Source organism: Megalopta genalis, chromosome 10 (genome assembly GCF_051020955.1).
Source record: "Megalopta genalis isolate 19385.01 chromosome 10, iyMegGena1_principal, whole genome shotgun sequence".
Classification (NCBI taxonomy): domain Eukaryota; kingdom Metazoa; phylum Arthropoda; class Insecta; order Hymenoptera; family Halictidae; genus Megalopta; species Megalopta genalis.
The window spans coordinates 9,310,273-9,328,837 of NC_135022.1; the positions used below are offsets into that span (position 1 = coordinate 9,310,273).

General features: G+C 43.1%; 1 protein-coding gene and 1 long non-coding RNA gene across 3 annotated transcripts in view; one reads left to right on the forward strand and one right to left on the reverse strand.

The window, feature by feature from the left end:
• Positions 1-18,565, reverse strand: part of Cht7 (chitinase 7) — a 43,616-nt gene that overhangs the window by 15,648 nt on the left and 9,403 nt on the right. The gene's annotated exons all lie outside the window — the stretch shown is intronic.
• LOC117222761 (uncharacterized) lies at positions 6,818-9,323 on the forward strand. Of its 2 annotated transcripts, none has more exons than XR_013034322.1 (5): positions 6,818-6,968; positions 7,055-7,207; positions 7,303-7,489; positions 7,715-7,840; positions 7,925-9,323. It is a non-coding gene; the product is annotated as an uncharacterized LOC117222761 (long non-coding RNA). The 2 variants fall into 2 exon arrangements; XR_004490755.2 differs by having other exon boundaries at positions 7,055-7,203.

An 18,565-nucleotide genomic window follows, 5' to 3' on the forward strand; every position in this document is an offset into this window, starting at 1 on the left:
GTTTTCCCTCTCTTTATCCGATTGAGTCCCAAGCAGCGCGATCGCGCTGTTCAGATCTTGCGTCGCGATCAAACTTTAGCGACACGCGTACATCGCACAGCTGCTTTTTTTCATTTTTTTTCTCTTTTTATTATATTATTCATATTTATATATAAATATATTTATTTTTTTTTAAATTATATTATTTATATTTATATATAATTATATTATATATATTTTTATATATTTTTTTTATTTTATATATTTTTATTATATTATTATATTATTCTTTTTATTATTATATAAGACAAGCGCTGTCACGCTGCTCGCCACTTTTCGACCGATTCAATAGATCTTTCATCAAAAGTGTTGTCGCGATCAAAAGCTTGGCCATACCCGGGTTAGACGATCGTCTGCTTTTAGTTCGCTCGTCTCGAAGGACTCCGTATCTCTGTATTATTTACTCCGTATTATTTGCCGAGCAAATATTTCTCGTCGTTTCGTCGAGTCTCTCTCCGCTGCTTCCGCGTGATAAAACATCAGGAAGGTATTATGTAGCAGGATACTTTCTTATCTCGGTCCAACATCCAAGAAAGGATAATTGAATCCATTGATTCGTCCCATTCACTCCCCTTTCTCCACTTTTTTGTCCGTGGTTCACGTAATTTATCGCTGTTCCTGCTGGTTCTATTTGTACGGGAGCCACTCGCCGTCCCGCTTTTTTGCTGTTGCGCTGCTCTCGATTCGATCTTCCCTTAATTATGCAATTCGGCTGGACTATTTTACGAAGAAACACACACACACACACACAAGCCGTTTAGTTACGACGCACTCGATCGCGATCGTGAAACGAGAAAAGATAATTACGAAAATTACATGTTAATCGCGTAATTCGGATTTAACGCGTACGGCAAGGTTAACAAATACGTCAAGGTTTACAATTGTGTATCCCTGCTGCCCTAATTGGAACGCCAAAAATTGAGCGATTAGGGCAAACTTTTGATCGCAACAACTTTTGATCCAAAATTGATTTATAATTAAATAAACGATTAAATATCGCTAATAACGTAAAAGTTGCTTAGAGTTTGCAATTGTGTATCCCTGCTGCTCTAATTGGAACGCCAAAAATTGAGCAATTAGGCGGCGATCGAAGCGAGCCGGCTCGGTAATTTCGGTCCAAATGGCCCAGTAATCTCGGACCAAATGGCCCAGCAATCTCGGTCCAAATTCGTCGACGATTCGTCGATTTTAATCCGTCTATGTTAGATCACGCCAAACGAATGTTTTCCGATCGGCGACCGAGGCTAATGGAAAGACGACGATTCTCGTCGAAATGGAACGAAATACAGTAATGTCTCTCTAATTGACGTCTCTCTAATGTCTCTCAGATTGTCCACAAAAATGAACAATTCGGGAAAAGAAGATACAATTGAGCCGTTTTGTTTTGAAAGTGGCATAAGTCACTTTGTTTTTAAGTCGATATATTTAAGGGTTTGCGTTTTTTAACACGTTTAAAAATATGAATGCTAACTTTCGAGAAGATCTACTTGTATTTGTTATCTCAGGATACTGATATTACAGTATTATATGAAAAAATATGAAAAAATCACCACTTTTCATTACGGTAAAGTGACTTATGGCCACTTTCAAAATAAACAGCTCAATTATTCGAGCCGTTTGGCTCGTTTTTATAATTATTGGCAAATAATAACTATAAAAACGTGCCAAAAGGCTTGAACAATCGCATCTCGTCTTCGCAAATTGTCCATTTTTGTGGACAATCTGTGGCGTCAATTAGAGAGACATCACTGTAATTTCTAGCACATTTCTAGGTGTACAGTAATTTTCTAATAGCACGGTCGTAACAGGAACGCGAATCCGTTCAAGGCCACCGAGAGGCCATCCCAGCTGTTTACATGTTCCATTTCCTATGTTTTCGCGAAACTTTCCATTCCGCAAAAGTTCTTCGGTTTGGTACATAAAGGCAGCCTAGCGTAACGATGAAAGTTGGAGTCGCGGGTTGGAATGGCGCTTCTGATCAAAGGCCTTGAACCGCCATTTTCATCCGTCCCGATTATATAGCAGGTGGAAAATTATAGAGAGAAGCCTCCTCTCTTTCCCAATCGGGTCAACGCAATGGAACATCGAACGCTGTGTGTCATAATATAATAATGCTCGTCGTTGTCGCAACGCTCTCTCTCTCTCTCTCTCTCTCTCTCTCTCTCTCTCTCTCGCGGATAGTTGTATTCCGCTCGCGCGCGCGCGCTCGTTCTCTTTAAAACGGTCTGGTACACGCGTCGTGTACAAATTTGATCGCCGCAGCGACGGCCTTGAAATTTTAGGTACAGGTAGCCCATCCTACAACGCGGCATCCTGTAACACGGTTTCGCTTCTGTGACACGATTGGATAAATTGCCGGGAACCCTCGTACACCGTTGCAACCTGTAACACGGTTTCGTTTTAACACGACTGGATAAATTGCGAAAATCTTTGCACGGCACTGTACTTCTACAGCACTGGCCAGCATAATTCTTGTTTAATAGATCTAAAAACTGAGTTACCTTGAAATAACGACGGAAGGAATAACGAACTATAGTGCCTGAAAATATATAATAATTATTAGAATTAAGGGTGTATAAATATATACAATGACCTTGAAAGAGCCAGCAAACAAAGTAAATTTACAGATTTCTTAAAGAGGAGAGAAGGTGCAAAAGATCTGAACAAACAATAAGGTTCAGAAAACGATTATTAAGATTATTAAGAAAATGATTAACCCTTTGCACCCGAGTGGTGACTCCGAGGCACCGCTAAAATTGTTACGCCACGTTCCAAGATAATTCTTACACTATCAAAGCTTAGATATAAAAAGAATTGTTAAAAGTCCGACTGTTGTATAAGTCACAAATGGAAATACTATAAGTCAGAAAAGTTAATTTAAATTTACAGTTAAAATCGCTTCGAGTGCAAAGGGTTAAATTAAATTAAAACAATATCTTTTGTTTCTTTCTTTTTCTCGTTTCGTGTTATACACGCGTTTATATTTTTAATAGAATTTAAATTGCTTGCGTAGAATTAAAGATAATGATTGTTTTTAATAAGTTCTCGGTACCGGCTCTCTGGGTCTCGTATAACAGGGTTTCACGCGGCATTTTCTAGGAACCTATCCACCGTGTTATAGAAGGGTTACCTGTTGTAATTGATTTCTAGACGAACGCGAAGGAAAACCGCGCGAACTATTCCCGACGAACGTGGTCGCGCATTTACGGCATCCGTGAATTGAGTCGCGTGAAAGTCCACGTACATTACTCGTATTATGAAATTCGTGCCAGGATTTTCGTCCCACGAATTCGCCTGCGACCTAAAACAGTTGAGATGCGATTTTTAATCTTCCAATGAACCGATCGAGATCCGAACACAATATTTCAGGTATGAAAATTGTTGAAAATCAATGTGTGTGGTCGAGCAACGTTTAATTAAGATTTATGTAAGATTTAATTAAGTTCCTGAAAATCTCAAGATCGACTGCTGCACTGTGTACAGGACGTCCCAAAATTATGGTGAATTCCGGGAAATGAGGGGTCCCTGAGGTGATTCGAAGTAACTTTTTCCTTTGGAAAAATTTTCTCCGAGGCATCGTTCGCGAGTTATCAACAAAAAAGCAGTGACCAATGAGAGGCGAGCTCGGCTGGCGCGAGGCGGCCGCGCTAACGAGCGGACGACGCCCAGTTACACTCATTGGCTCGGCCGCCTCGCGTTAGCTGATCTCGCCGTCTCATTGGCCACTGTTTTTCCTTAATATCTCGTAAACGAAGCCACGGATTGCATTTTCGCTAAGGAAAAAGTTACTTCGAATCACCTCAGGAATCCATCATTTCCCGGAAGTACCACAATTCTGGGACACTCTGTATACGTTCCGAAGTTATTTTGCTCGCAACACCTCTCGCAGAATCGAAATCCGCGAGACCATAAATCCTGCAGCGAACTCGCATAACCGAGGTGAGCGCGGCGTTATGCGGTGCATGCTCGGCGAGTATGCAGAGACGTGCAAACTCGGGGGAAAGAGAAAACACGTGGCCGGCGTACGAGGGAAGGAAGAAAGCCAGAATGAGAGAGAGAGAGAGAGAGAGATTTCTATGCAGCGCTTTTAGTGCACCTTCTTTTTTTTTCTTTTACAACGCCGCGCTCTGCACGACTTCTCTCGTCGGTCTCGCGTTCTGTTATCCAGCGAGTCGACCGTCTGTAACTCGATATGACAATAATCTCCAGCGTTTACTTGACGCTGCCATGATTTATCCGGATTACAACATCCGACATTCCTCGAGGGAAGGGAACAATACTTTCGATAATGCTTTAAAAGCACGCCGTTCCGATTCGCGGAATCGTTTATGCAGATCGCTGTAGCATTCTTCTGGAGCGTTCTGCATAATCTGCGACCGGGCTGCGGATTTTTGTGCGAAACGGAAACCGTCGATGACCGTTCGTTGCAAGAAACGCGCCAGTCGGATCGGAAAGTTCATCCGCTTTTAATCAGTTTCAATAATAAATTCCGATATCTTTACGATTTCTGCTTCGATCCAGTCGATGCGTAAAATTCGTAGAACACGAGAGATTGTCTTGTGTTCGTTCGGTGATGTTGTTTCGTGTTTGTAGAAAGTTATGTTTCAGCCGATGAAAGACGTTTTCTTAAAGTCGGAGGCGATAGTTTGCACGAAGTCTGTTCGTCGGCATCCAAAGAATCTTGCGAATTCACGCGATGAAAGCACGAACAATCTACCGTCCACTCGTCATTATCGAGAGCACGTTTTAAAACAGCGCGGTACGTTAACCCATGCGCATTAATTAATTAGCATAATATAGACGTATTCGTGCTAGCGATAAATACTCTACAGTCTGTCTATTTTATGGCATAATCATCTTTTTCCATAGCGACGTGCTGTTTAGTATTCTCCAAAATGAATTAGATTCTTCTAAATCAACTAGCAACAATATGTGAATTTTTATGCAAGATCAAAATTGTCTAATCTACTTGTCAGAAATAGAAATTAAATAAATATGTACAATGATTTCTCTCAGAAATGTTCGGATGTCGGAATTGAAACCAGATCTGAGAATGCTAAGTCGCGGCTCCGTCGACCCTAAATCGCATAGGCGTCGGACCAGCACAGGGAAATTCACGGCAACACGACGCTCGGCATTTCCGGGAGAAATTACTGTATTTCGTTACCGAACAAATTCCAAAAACAGCGCAGCAACGTTTTCAAATTCGCCCGTTCGACTTTCGTTTCTGTCACGATAACTTGTAAATTCAGCACGATAATTAAACTTGTTAACAAATTGTTACAACTTCGTCCCGAATAAACCTGTCGCACTCGGCGGACTCCGCGTCTTGACTTTTCAGCAAGCCTCCTTCACACTTTCTTGCTTTCGAAGCGGATCAGCGATGGCCGAGGAGGAGAAATTAATTAGTTTCGGCAATAATTGGCGGGCTGCGTGACGAACAGCGTTCGATCGACTGGAGCACTAGACCAACGGGACCGACGATCCATGAAAATTTCACCGATGATCGGCGTTCCAGATTTTCGCGAGCCAACCGCGGTATCGCTCGGCTGTCGCGGACGAACACGTCTAATTGCGGACTCTTTGCGGCCAGAGAAATCGATTCGCCGGATTGCCTATTAAAGAGGAGAATGTAATTATTCGGCCGATTATACAGTCGATTGATATCCCGCTCGCAATACCCGCGCCCCTCACCCTCCTACCTTCTCTCTTCACGAACGTTGCCGATCGCCGGCTCATCCTTTTCCTTTCTTGCGTTACGTCAAACGTTATTCTACAAGCTTTCGTAACGTTTCGTCTTGTTACCGCGGCGATCGCATTAAACGCGAGCACACCCGTTTCAATAATTACGGCACGCTCTCTATCGCTTTACTCCGAAGCGCTCTGTTATCCGAATGGCGAACACGGCCGCAGGATTTCGCGAATTTTCGGCGAGCTACGCGGAAACAAATTCCACGCGATAGCTCTGAAAAGCAACAACGTAACGCAAAACGTAACATTAATATTTCTGTTGCACGTTTGTTCGTTCATTCTTTAACGTTCGCCTTCCTTCAACGTTGAACCACCGTCCAAACATTTCTATGTTATGAAATCGTTCACAGTTCTTGGTAAACCTTGGTCGACGTGGTTTATTTTATTCGATTCATCTTATTATTTTATCATTAGTAAAATAACTGTGAAACAGTTCACAAAATAAACAATAAATCGCATGACGATAAAATAATATGTATGTCGTAATCTTACCTAATTTCGTATATTCGAGAGAATTTGCTCGGATTCTCGATTGTTCGGAGGCTAATAATTGCATAATAATTGCATCGCCGTTTCGATAATCGACGAATCATCCCTGCAGAGTTATCGCAGAATATTCGGCAGACCGATCTTGTTCGTTTCGAAGCGTGCGCGATCGACACAGACGCGTAATACGGTAAATTCTCTCCGATTACGTCTCAGCTTGTAAACAGAAATGGGGAACTTGAGAAGAAGTTATTGCGTAAAAGTTAAGACTTACTTTTATAGTTACCGATCGTCAACAATTACAGAAACGAGCCGCAAGGCTCGAATACCTCCTCGAATTGTACCTTCTCCTCCCAAATTGTCCATTGTTGTGCACGATCTGAGCGACAATTAGGGAGAACTCGCCGTGATCCGCGAGGGAAAGACGCCGACGAGGGTTACATGTAAACGGGCCGGGACTACCGGCGATTCCCTTGTTGCGCAGAAGACCGGCGCAGAAGACCGGCGCACGCGACCGTTGATCTGCATATTACCGGAAGATGTCGCGCATCGCATCGTCACGCTAGATTTCTCAACGTGCAATTTGATCCTACGTTACGTTCTCTTAATCGTTCCTCCGTGACACACTTCGGCGAGTCCCTGGTTTCTGCGTCGACGAGGATTTCTTTTTCTCGAAGCTAACATATAATAAGGTTTTCTCTTCGTTCGGCCGAGCATTCGAAAGAGAGAACATTCCAGAGAGAGAACCTACCTGAATCGGAATCTTTCGTTGTTACAGCTGGATCGCGTCGACTTCGAGTAAATTTCGAATATAAAATGAATAGCGACGATACTAACTTAGGCTGCCGTCCCTTTGCATAACCAACGCAAATGTCATTGTTGCAAGATAAATGTATGGTACAGGGCAGAACAGTGCGGAGAAAAAACGTATGTATGTATGTGTGAATGGCAGTTGAATCATAGCGAGGGTGTCTGCTAGACAATTAGTAGGAAAGTCTGCTAATTGGTGGTTACATCCCATTGTAGAGACGCCTCGTTATCCCTGCTCGAAAGGATAACACGTGCCGACTAATCGTCGGTCAAAGAAAAATCGAGGACAATGGCTGCCGAATGCGCTGAATCTTGGCAGCCCGTCGACTGTGAACGCTGTTCCGCAATTTTTCTGCGATCGTTTCTGCGAATTCACCGTCTTGACCATCTCCGGTTCCACGATGTTTGTTTATTGCAACAATTACTCGCGTTAGCTATAAATACAGTGATAATATTATATATAATAATAATGTAATAATATACTATAATACTATATACTATACTATAATATACTATATTATATATATTATATATAATATAATATTACATATAATATTGATAAATAATTAAAAAAATAAATAAAAAGATAAATGAAAAATACAGTAAATTCTCCGTAATTGATCCACAGCTTGGAAACAAAAATGGACAATTTGGGAAGAGGAGGTATCAAATTTATTTATCCCCATTCACGATCGAAAAGAGGCAAAGCTTCGAGCAGCAACAAGTTACGTAAACAATCTGGAGAGAAGTTTAAGTAAGCAGAATTACTGTCGCCTTAATAGCGACCTATGAATATTGTTAATACTTATTAAACTGCTGATTAACCCGCTCTGTTCAGTTTAAGGAGCGCCGCGAACGCATGAACGCCCACTGTTAAAACATTAACAGCTGCGAGAAAAAATGGTAGCAGGTGGACCGAGGGAGAAGCATGGCAAGCGTGGGCGTCGAGGGCATCGTCCTCTGTTTTTTGACCACATGTGTGACCGAATGTGGGTGTGTGGCCGTGCGTCCAGCTGACCGTGGTTTAAACAACGCTGAGACACGTCTGCGATAAACTATAATAACTGGTTAATTAAATCTAACGAGATCGAGATATTAATTGTTTCTCGAGCTTCGACGAATCGCACACTTTCTGCCAAGCTGTTGTCGGCCACGCTTAGGTCGAACCTTGTTAAACAAATTTATGAACAAGATTTATGAAGCTTGTGAACCAAAGTACTCGCACTTGATCGCAGTAATCGCATCGTTCGCAATTAGATCCTACGTTGTTCGGTCAATTTATGAACATGAGGCCACTAAGAATCATTTAATTATCTCTAATTTTCTGCCAGCCTGAAATAATAATTACATGTTCATAAAATTATATCGTTTCCCCCGGGAATCGCGATCGTTAATCGACTCCCCGAGGCTGCGGTCGAATCCGAAACGACGATTCCGATCGGCGAAACGATACGGAAATGAAAGAACATTGCGCGGCGCGGATCGTAACAGATGGGTAGAGGGGACGCGTGCAAAAAGCCCTATTTCTCCTCGATCAATTCGTTTCCCGATGCGTAAAAAATCGTGACAGCCGCGTAACCCGTTGTCCATACGGTTCAACCACGCCTCGAAGCTCGCGCGAACGGGAAACGGGACAACGTTCGACTGTGTATAGCGGATGGAAGGCGAAGAGGAGAGCTCGGTGAAAGAGAGGAAAAGAGAGAGGTGGCTTTATCGTAGCGGCGGCCGGGAGAAAGGTACCGTAAAGTATCGTGAGACCGAGTTTAGCTTTCTTTTTCACCATGTCCCGTATTCCGTGCTGCGTTTACCCTTTTCGCCTCCTTTGCTGCTCTCGTTTTGATTCATTTCGCGGCGGCTAACTCCGAGAGAGAGAGAGAGAGAGAGAGAGAGAGAGAGAGAGAGAGAAAGAAACCGACTATCGTGTTTCCAGGAACCGCGGGGGACTATTCTGCCAGAAAACGAGCTAAAGAATTCTCCAACTAGATCCTAGCAGCTCTAATTGCTACTTTTAGAGGAAAGTCGACAAATATGGAATAGCATTTAATGCCAGTTGAAGCATGGAGTATGAAATATACAATATGAAATATAGAGTATGAAATATGAAATATAAAATATAGAATAAGAAATATAAAATATGAAATACAGACTGCGAAATATAAAATATGAAATATAGAGTGTAAAATACAGAATACGAGATATAAAATATGAAATAGAGGATATGAAATATAGAATATGAATGTGTGTTTCAAATGCGTTGTACTTCAACCAGTTGCGTTTAAAATGATTTACAACGATCCCGCATTCGTCCGAAAAAAAACCGTAGCACGCCGTTATCCGTGGCGAACCGAATCCGTCATTTGTTTCACGACCTTTCTCCGAACAGCGTTCCGCGAGCGCGTCGCGCCGATGATGTCTTTTTAAATAGCGAAACCAATTCGATAGAAAATGCGGCGTGGACCGAGCAGTCAGTCGTTCCCGGCGTGATTTATACTTGAGAAAGCGGCCTTGACCAACCGGTTGAATTTGATCCGACTATTGTATCTGTCGGAAGCAGAGATTGTTTGGTTTTGTAGTGCAGCGAGGCTGCCCGCGAACGCCTCGCGAATTCTACCGGTTGCGTTTTGCAACTTTCCACGTTGTGCCGGGCGATCAGGTGTGTCCCGCCGCATTTACGTGTCTCGTCGACATGTTCTTCGAATCGTTTCGATTCTCTCCTCTCTCATTCTCTCGAGTGGAACCTCTGTTTTTTATATTGTAACTTTTTTTATTTATATCGAACTTTTTTACATTGTAATTTATAAGTTATCTGTTTCTTTTTTCATAACGATCTCAATCGATATCATTTTCATTTTCTGTTTCAGATCGAGCAAGCTTTTCGGACGGCGCTGCAAACCTTTCGAGTCTGGGATTCTAAGAGGATCTCGCAAGTCCGATGCTTTGCCTATCCAGCGATGATTGCACAACCCCGTTCCTGTCCTCCTCGCGTCTTCGGATTTTTCTCACATTTGTCAGCCCCGTTTCAAGATTTTGCAACAGGTTACCGCATTCGCATTGTAACTCGAGATCGAAATCGGTGCACCTGATGCACGGAGCCGGCCACTTATGCATTCATTTGACTCGAACCGATGTCGGATCTCTTAGCAATCGCTCGTTCCCGATTCTTTTTTTTCTCTCTATCTCTCTCTCTCTCTCTCTCTCTCTCTTTCCCCGTTGCGGCCTTTCCTTCGACGAAATTATGCCGTTCCTGTACACCGGAGTCTCGGCAATAAGTTACCGGTTTCGCCTCGTTACAGCGCACTCGTTACAGCGCAAGAGGTTAAACAATTTTTCACATTCTTGCCAACGATCCCCAAACGCTAATTCAGCGTTTTCGAGCGAACAAATGCAACGCGATTTCTTCGTCGAATTTTAATCGGAAAAAAATCGATTTCTTTGGCGATTGCAAATCGTTTAGGTTTTCTGGAGTATATAGTAAATTCTCCACAATTTTTTCTCGAGCTTGTAAACACAGATGGACGATTTGGAAAGATACATTTTATAATAATTTATAATGCATATTTAATTGAATATATTCAATTTAATATATAATTTGTATTATATATTATTATTATTTTATATTATTATATTCTTATTATATATTATAATAATATATTATTATATTATTATTATATATTATTATATCTCCTCTTCCCAAGTTGTCCATATTTGTTCACAAGCTCAAAGAAAATCAGGGAGCATTTACTGTACATATTTGGAATTCGGCAGACGTAGAATTTTGCGACCGACGATGTGGCACATATTTTTTAAACATTAAAAAAAACGTAGTACCTTTAAGAACGATAGAATTCGCGAAGCACCGTGCAGAAAATTGTAAGAACTCGCCGAACGATATCACAGATTCCGTTCGACATTCAATCGTCGATATTCGTATCCATTTCATAAGAATTTCCGTCGGGAACTCGTTGATAAAACTCGTTCCGCGTTATTCCAGTCGTTGCGCGCGGTTATAAACCGACTTCTTGAACATTCTTCTTACTCTTATTTTCTATCGAACGAGCGTTCCGCAGCTTTGGAAATTGTTCGTATCGTTTACGAGCGCGTATTATTGGTGCTATGCTTTTCTAATCGAATATTATCGTTCGGCGCCGATCTTTCGAGGAGCGTTCGAATGGCACAGCTAACGACGAAAGCGACGATCCACGGTAATTATGAGACTGCGATTTTTATGAATTTACGAGGAAAGTGATCGATCGAATAGAAAAATGCACGGACATTGAAGCAATCTTAAAGATATATCGTCACATTGTTTTCAGATCGTTGCGATTCGGACAATTTTTATTTTGTAAGGAGTATTTTGGAAGCAGTAGGATTCGCCTAAAAATATTCTAAACATCTTGAATTGTTCGTTTTCGCTAAAATTGCAATTTAAAGAGCCAATGGTCACTGTTTTTTGTAATAATTTTGAGTATACTCGTCCTGGCACAAAATACTGCTATTTCTCCGTGACGAGTATACTCGTCGTGACGCAAAATACTGCAATTTCTTCGTGACGAATATACTCGACGAGACATAAAATACCGCCGCTTCTCCGTGACGAGTATACTCGTCGTGACGCAAAATACTGCCACTTCTCCACGACGAGTATACTCGTCGAGACATAAAATACTGCCACTTTTCCACGACGAGTATACTCGTCTTGACGCAAAATACTGCCATATCTCGGTGACGAGTATACTCGTCGTGACGCAAAATACTGCTACTTCCCCGTGACGAGTATACTCGTCGAACACAGCGATCTGGTCGTCGAAGATTTTTACAATGGTGGACTCGAAAGTGTGCCGAAACACGAAAAGCAATTAGTCGAATAAACCGATGCGATTAAATCTATGGCGAACCAGCGTAGATCCAGTGTAACACCATAGAGCAACGTGTTCGTTAACCTTAACTGCCGGCCAATTAGCAGCGGCTCTCTGTGTGTCGCCTGTGTCTGCTTTCACCGAAATTTGAATTTCGAGCACGGTATACCGATTTTGTATCCACGGGATCTCAAGACAAGGCTGTAGATTTTATTAACCGGCACAATTAACGTTCAACCTGTGAAATCAAGTGAAAGCTTCGACCGGCACAGAAGTGGAGGTTCTATTATTCTTCGCGTCGCCACGACGGCACACAGCGGGTAGCAAAACGTGAGACGGCGAGCTTCGAAACGCGTATAGAAAATGCCCTTTTGCGGACCGGTGAAAGTCGGCAGAGAAAATCGATAAATTTTCAGCACATATATAATAATAAGTATACTGCAGGCCCTGCGTCTCCCCGGTGAATTATGTTCGTTATGGCCACGTTTTCTCCTCGAGCGAATGACGAGACAGTGTCAACGACGATTTCCTTCGTCGAGAAATAGAGTCGACAGAATTCGCGCGGCACGATAAATAAGATAACGGAGAATTTAGGATCGTCTATGTGTTATTAATAACTCGCTAAAAGTAACGAACGAAGAAGGAAATTTCTATCTCGTTCCTGTTCGTCGCAATTTCAAGTAAAAAGTTTCCGTTCCGCGTAAAGTTCCGCGCTGCAGTCGCGCCGCGATAAATCGTGTAATTCGAGAACATTTCTTACGATCGTGCAAAATAAATTCATTTCTTCGTTCGAGAATTCTAATGAAACAGACTAATAAACGTATAAAATCCGCGGTTCAATCGCGGACGAAACCGGTGCATTTTCTGGCCGGCAGAAATCGCGCGGATTCTTTCTGGAAACGAGAAAACGTGTGCGCCGGTTTCGTAACAGGTTCGACATCGGTTCCCGTCGCGATTTCTGTGACACGCACGCACACAGAGGTTTTCGGAAAAGGTTCAATATCCCCTCTGTGATACGTTTCTCTTACGTATGAATCAATAAAGAATACAATGACCGACTTTCGTGCCCTCCTCGCCACGTCGCGACGCGAGCATTCGCGAAGGAGGAAATGTGTGCGTGCGAAGACGGAGGAATCGCGTAATGATGCGCGAACGTTTTGAAATTTCACCGGACCCATGGCCTGGAGAAGTGTCACGTGCGAATATTCGAACTGAGAACATTTCTGCGGCCTGAAAAGGTTCGGCAAAATTTGGCAAAGACGGATCGTCGAGTTACGATCGCGATTAGAAACGCTTCTAATTGCAGCAAATTCTACCCTAATCGACGCTCGGATTGCCCCACAGAAATAGACAATTTTGGAAGAGGAGACGATAAATCCGAGTTCTCGCTTTTATCGTTAAGGATTATCGACAACTGTGAAAACGAATTGTCCATTTTTGTGGACAATCCGAGCGTCGATCAGCGAGAATTTGCCGGGTGTAATCCAGTTTACCAGTTTGTGTAGAAAAATGGACAATGTGGGAACAGGAGATACGATTGTTCCGGCTTTGCACCATGTTTTTATAATCGTTGGCAATCTGAGCGTTAGTAAGGGAGACATTACTGTACTTGTCGCTTACAGTAATGTCTCCCTTACTGACGCTCAGATTGTGCAGAAAAATGGACAATGTGGGAACAGGGGATACGATTGTTCCGGCTTTGCACTAATGTTTTTATAATCGTTGGCAATCGGTAACTATAAAAACGAGTCGTAAGGCTCGAATTCGCAAGGCTTCCCTTTCCAAATTGTCCATTTTTGTGGACAATCCGAGCGTCAATTAGGGAGACATTACCGTATCCAGGAGCTCGGTAAAAATTCCTTTTACACCGTTGCCCGGAAAATTGTTCGAGCCGTTTTTTCAAAACGGAACCGAATCCTTTTTAATGCTAGAACTAAATCGCGTAGAAGAAACTGAAGAAAGAAGCACGGCAACAAGGACGCTTCTTTGGAACCGGTTGCCTTTCCATATGCTCGAAAACAAAAACAAAAAAAGAATCGTGCAAGAATCCTGTTACAAGCTCACTAATAAGATCTTCTGGTTCTTTAGTGCGAAAATTATAGAGGTTTCGCGTGCGTCGATTTAATAAAACTTTGAAAATACGACGCATGCGAATGCCTCGAAATTATATTATACATTTTCGCGCGGCTCTATGATCTTTGATTCCCGGCAACAGTTTTATCATCTGCGCCTTTTGCGTCCAACGAAGCAAAAAAAAAAAGATAAAAGAATTCACCGTCGAAATAACAAATGTTGCGCGACGAACGAACCCTGCGAGCCCAATTAAACGAAACTAGATTCTTCTGGATTCGTTCGACTCTGTGTTCACCGATGTTTCCCCTAATTTTGGACCGAAATAACGTCTCCTCGTTCGATAACGGCGAAGGAACTTTCGATGATAAAATGATGTCGCGCGAGCGCGTTCTTTTTATTTCGTACAGAGTGTTTTTTATTGTACAGAGTGTCCCATAATTATATCAACACCCGGTAGGGGGTGATTCCTGAGGTAATTTGAAGTATAACTTCTTTTCCTTTACGAAAATTTCCTCCGACGCATCGTTCACCAGTTATTAACAGAAGAACACTGACCAATGAGAGGCGAGCTCGCTCAGCCTAGGCGGCCGAGCCAACGCGCGGTCGACGCCCAGTTCCGGCGAGCTCGCTTCTCATTGGTCAGCGTTTCTCGTTAATAACTCGTAAACGAAGCCGTGGGTCGCATTTTCGCAAAGGAAAAAGTTGTTTCAAATGACCTCGGGAATCTTTCTCTGTGTGTTAACATAATTATGGAACGCCTTGTATACATCCAGTGAATTGCTTTATATATCATATTATATTGCTGTTATATCGAGTACGCGAGTACACGCTGCGCTGTGACCGTTCGAATAAACATTTTATTATGAGGAATAAATTGCGACGAAAGATGATCGTAAATATTCGCGATCCTGCAAATATTTGCGACATTGGAGATCGTTCGGTGCACGAATTCACGAGTCCCTCTGTACTCGAACGTCGAAGCCGAGCAGTTTTGCATAGAGACTTGTGTCGGGGCCAGGCTACAATGGCTCCGCGAACTTATCTTGGAAAGTCGCAAGTACGCTCTCAAGTTACGCTTCAACACCGACAAAGCCTCTCGGAGAAAGCGTCAGGGTACACGGGCAACGCTTAGAAACGTTTATTAGCAGAATTTACGGAACTCGGCCCGACCGCAACGGCTCTCGGCTACACGGCTACGGCTGCGGACCGCCTCGGCAAATGCCTGGATTAAACAAGCAATAAAGAATTCGCTTAATGAGAACCGCGGATAGTTGCATAACAATATTGTTCCCAAGCTTGAGAAAAGCGACCATTTCTAGGACACGTCTTTCGTAACGCGTATCCTTCCTTATGATGGATATCTCTGCCGAATGATTTCTACGACGATATTCCCGTTAAAATGCTGATTAGCGAGGCCCGCCGGCTTCCGTCGCTTAACCTTTTAGGTACGGCTGAATTCTGCGCGAGGCTATTTCTCTGGACGGCAGAGTCTGATACTGTATATTCTGTCTGTATATGCAGGGTGTCCCAAAAATGTCTCGCAATCCGAAAGTAGCGGGTTCCTCGGGCCATTCGAAGCAACTTTTTCCTTTACAAAAATTTTCTCCGCGGCACCGTTAACGAGTTATCAACGAAAAACAGCGACCAATGAGAGGCGAGCTCGGCTGGCGCGAAGCGACCGAGCCAATGAGCGGAACTGGGCTTCGCGCGCTGGTTGGCTGGGCCGCCTCGCGTCAGCCGTACTCGATTCTTATTGGTCACTGTTTTCCGTTAATAACTCGTTAACGGTACCTCGGAGAACATTTTTGTAAAGGAAGAAGTTGCTTCAAACGATCCGAGGAACCCGCCATTTCCGGATTGCGAGACATTTTTGGGACACCCTGTAGACTATTGTAAATCGATGTGAAGACAAAAGAAGTGTGAAACAATGCATATGAAGACGATTATTTGGTTCAAACGGTGAGCGAGTGAGCTACTAGAGCAAGCCACTATAGTGGCGCGTCGTCCAGAGAGATGATTTATATTAAGAATTATTAGATATTAAGAATTAAAAAAAATGTAACGTTACTTTTAAGAAATAAAATATGACGATACAATTAAAAAATAAAATGCGACGATAGAATTAAAAAATAAAGTGTGATGTTAAGAATTAAAAAATAAAATGTGACGTTACGATCGAAGAATGAAATGGTATTTGACAAGTGATTCGTAAACGGATGATATATCTTTGTCTAATAAGGTATCGTGTCGCGTGCTGCATAATTCGAGAACGTTTGATCCTGCTGCACCCTTTCACGACTTAACAGCAACCTGTCGGAGATAGGCCTCGTCAAAAGATGATACTTGACGCGAAGGCAGGATATATAATAAAACGTCAGCATTTGATTATCCTGTCTGATCCTCGATCATGGCAGATGTAGCAGAGATTCTATCGCACTTAACTGCATCATCGAAATATCCTGGAACTCTATGGTAATATGCAGTTTGGGTCGCGTCATCCTCTCTGTTCGTAGTTGTAATATGTACCATCATTGCGACATCGTCGCCATTATGAGACGACTTTTGCAATAGGGTCGTGGAACACCCTGATTCGTAATTCGAATAGGCACGCATCGTTGCAATTGTGTCGCGCATCTGGTTTATCCGTGTAGTATTAATACACAGATAACACTAATCTTTTAGAAAAAGTAGACATTTTCTAAATAAAACTAATAAAATTGTGTTTTCTCATTTGATAATATTAATAAGTCGGATGTATAGCGCAATTGCGGACTCGAAGTCTCCTGTTATAGCTACGTATCTAATTAAATTGATTGATTAATTCGAACGATAATTACTGTATCGAAGTCACGAAGCCGTGTAAAATATAAAAATAATATAATATAAAAATAATAACATAGAAAAGTCGCGCACAAAGATATCGAATATTTCACTAATCATTTACAAAAAAAATCATATCAGCGAAAACGTAGTATCAACGTCGACAATTCCAATCTAATCGAACCGGACCGACCACCGAAGATCGTTAATCACCGATAATTTATGCGAACCGGAAGTAGACGGAGAGCGGGCGCGCAACCATCGGCTCCGGACGACCCTGAAGAACGAACGAACGACCGGTTGATTTTCATCGAACTCTCTGTTAACGCGAACGTAAACTTTTTCCGCGGGACTAATGCGAAATAGGAAGTTGCAAAAGCGTCGTTGCGACATTAGAAAAATCAGATAGCATTATCTGTGTTGGCAGCACTCGTTTATTTAACGAGTTCTCCATTCCACCTTCTCGCCGGTAATTATTACAATTAGAGACGGAAGCGTTCAAGGCATCAAGCATGCGTGTAAAATGATAAAACAAGCGCTTCGAAGTATCGCTGACAAATTGATCGGTCGTATCGGAGAGAGAACCTTCGTTAACGCGAGTGCATAAAAAAGACAAGTAAAAAAAAGTGCGTGCCGTTGCAACATCTACTTCCTACATTGCGAACGAACTGATAAATCTATCGATAAATTGTAAATTACTGGCGTCGATATACGCTAATGCGATTCGATTTATTAATATTTATATCCCCGCGTCTCGTTTTTATAGTTGTCGACAATCGTTTTCTACAAAAAATCATCTGTCCTCTCCCCAAATCGCCCCTTTTTTGTGCGCAATCCGAGCGCGAATTAGGGAGAAATTACAGTATTCGCTCGTTCCTCGAGCTTCCACGTCGACAAAATTCCTAGAAACAGCATAAAACATGCACTATCGAATAGCATACCCATCGAAGAACAACGTCCATCGATTTGCCCGTGAAAAAATTGCCAAAGATCACCTTCGTCGAGCGCGAAGCGTTCGGAAACGAGCGCGTTCGACAAGCGAGTTTTCTTTGGGAAAATCATTTTCGAGGACCGTCGCGAAGGTGGAGAGACATAATGCACTCCGGCCGCGATGCAATGCCGCAGATTTGCAGCCGGGTAAAAGTAGAATCGTTAGCGGCCCGTGGAATGAGTCATTGCGTCCGCTCGGATCGAACGGCCGGGCGATTGAAATTCAAGGCACGCGGGGGCGGTGTCGGTATTATTTCCAGGACATCTATGATTTCCAGGCGGGAATAGTATATACACTGCGCACCGCGCGGGGGGTGGGGTGAAAACGTAGAGGGACGAAGATAGCCGCGCGCGAAGCTTACATAAGTCCGCGGGACTCGTCGGACCTGTTGGCGGATCGGCCGCGCGCGCGCGATGGCGTATTTTAACCTAAAAACTTCGCCAACCTGTTTCGGCAAAAACTCGCGGCAGGTTAACTGGGTCCGCTCGTTCTTCGCGGCGAGCGTTTCTTCTGGGCCGGAATGGTGGCACGTATCGATTCGTATCGTTTTCAGGCTACGCACGTTTGCCGGCCGTTTTCACCCGACTTCCGCCGCGGGCGTGCTCAGGTGTCCTCGGCTCTGCTCGGCGCTGCTCGGCCGGGCTCGGCCGCGCTCGCGGACAACGCCGGAGAGAGAGAGACCCCCGTGGACCGCGCGGACCGTGGACCAAGGCCTGTCATACTTTCAGCAGTTTCCTGC